Consider the following 2,347-nt stretch of genomic DNA (forward strand, 5'->3'; position numbering starts at 1 on the left):
CTCCTGTGATTCATCCTTGTAGGCGGTGAGCAGCGTGCCACCATATGTGCTAATATGGCGCTCGTTGATGGTATATTTCCGAGAGTAGTTAAAAGTGGCATTATTAGATTAAACCGTTAATCATAATTTACAAAACTAACTAAACTACTTGGTTGCGCCTCTTTTGGATGAAATCTAGAATGTGATTGCACTTTCATTAAAAGTTTTCAAAGTTTTTGGTGCATTTATCTCTATTCTATATAGAAGCATTCCTTGTATGGACACAAAAATCATGGATGATAAATTTGCATAAATATATGTGTATATATGTAAATATATTTAAATGTCTTGTGTTTAAAAGATATATAGTCCAATTTACTTAGTCGATTCTCCTAGATTTTTTTTTATTTTTTTGGTAGTATCTTTGCATGTGCAATCTATTCAAATTTATGTTTAGTTAAGACTTATTTCGTGAATTTCCGATGATTAAATTTATATGTATCATTTAAGTATGTGTATATCTAAATATGATTGATTTGTCTAGCATAATAACTTAATGTAATAACTACTACAAAACTATTTTTTTTTAAATGTTCAAAAACTATATAATAGCTAAGATGGTAAAGGAATACGTAGGAGTACAATATATTTATGCTTCTTTTTTTCTTTTTTTTTTATGCCACGCGTCTTCCGAAAGAGAAAATATTCAAGCAGCGTCTCCAGGCGAGTGTATGGATGAGTGCAGCGGTTCAGACGGGCCCAGCACGGCCCAGATCATTTCGCGCCACCTCCTTTTTTGTATTTTTTGTTAATTTTTGGGGCCCAGTAGAAATTTTCTTTTAATCATTAGTCTTTGAAAAAAAGAAAAATTCTAAGGTGAAGACTCTCGTCGTCAAGGGAGAAGAGAGAGACTCATTCTTATTTGGTAATGCAGTGCCCGATCGTTCCGAATTTAGGGCTTTTGTCGACGGCCAAAAAAGCCCCAAACCCAAAGTCCAGTCGGTGTTCGACCTTCGTAGCGAAGATATCACGCTGAGGCTACAGAAACTCGTAATCCTCCAATTTTGCTGCTTCAAGCCAACTCTTCTTCGTGAATTGGTCTTTCGTCTGATCTGACTGCGGTGATTCCGGAGAGCAAGACGCTTCGGATTACGGATCTGGAGTGGCGGTCGGCGATGAGGACGGACAGTATTGAGGGTGATCTTATAATGGCAGCACCTTAGGCTATATGGCATTTTGTTGTGAAGTATGGCGCTTTGGGATTGGTTGTGCGAGCATGAAAGAGGGAAGATCTCGAGCGCTTGCGACTTCCTCTGATGCACCATTAGAGCGAGAATGAAGACAAGCTTCGGACTGCATTCACCGTGACCGCGGTATGTGCTTTTACCCCCCTAAATCTATTTTTCAAACCTTGAGTTTTTTTTTTTTTTTCTCAAAACTTAGTTGAAGATAATTGATTGGTACTGGTTCCTTTAGGCAGAAAAACAAAATTTGAAATTTTTGTTTCTTATCACGTGTATTTGTTGTTATTCTGCTTTGGAGAGAGTAAGACACTTCGGATTGTTACTTGTCCACAGTCGGTAGATAATCAATTTTCGAAAGCAATGATAGATAATGTGCACTCTCTTCCATAGTTCTGTAGAACTATTTTGTTTTCTCGAATTCTTGATTTCCTAATAGCCTTCGATCATCTTAGTTATTTTCTTTAATCATCTCTTCTCTTGCCTCGTAATGGATGGTAGTTAAGCAATGTTGTTATCGGATGCAAAGCATGGGACGACTACAGGCGTATCAGCACGTGACAGGGCAACCACAGTTTTGGCTCTCGCATCTAGAGATTCCACAGCCTGAAGATTTCGAGAGGCCGGGACATGTTTTCCCATTGAAGTACAGGCTGGGCGGTGTCCTGAAAAGAGTGGGGCATACAGAAGCTTTTGTCGACCTTGCTGTGTTATCTGGATCAGAACCTGTGGCAGTTTTTTGTGAGTTAACGGGTGATGATGGCCCCATGGCAAGATTACCTAAGCTCCGCGAGTTTGCACAGCAGGAGATCTTGGAAACTGTATCTATTGCTGATCCAATGCAAATATATCTTAGGAGTCGTAGTTCCCAATCGGATCCAAATGTCGGCTTCAACTTTCAATTCTTAAGTATTGGCTTTTTTGCCAAGATGTTGTCCCAGCTGCATCTCTCCTTTGAGTGGATAAGCCAAGAGTTGAAACTTTGGATTTCCGGGTGGGGTGGGAAAAAGATTCTCTCATGGGGGGCTGATGGGCTGTTGTTTTACATAGCAAAAAACGAGAGAAGCATAAGCTATCTTGGTCTATTCGTGTCTCAAGTTTAGTTTATGCTTAAAGTTTATTCCGAT

Source organism: Eucalyptus grandis, chromosome 1, assembly GCF_016545825.1.
Source record: "Eucalyptus grandis isolate ANBG69807.140 chromosome 1, ASM1654582v1, whole genome shotgun sequence".
In the NCBI taxonomy this organism is placed as follows: Eukaryota; Viridiplantae; Streptophyta; class Magnoliopsida; order Myrtales; family Myrtaceae; genus Eucalyptus; species Eucalyptus grandis.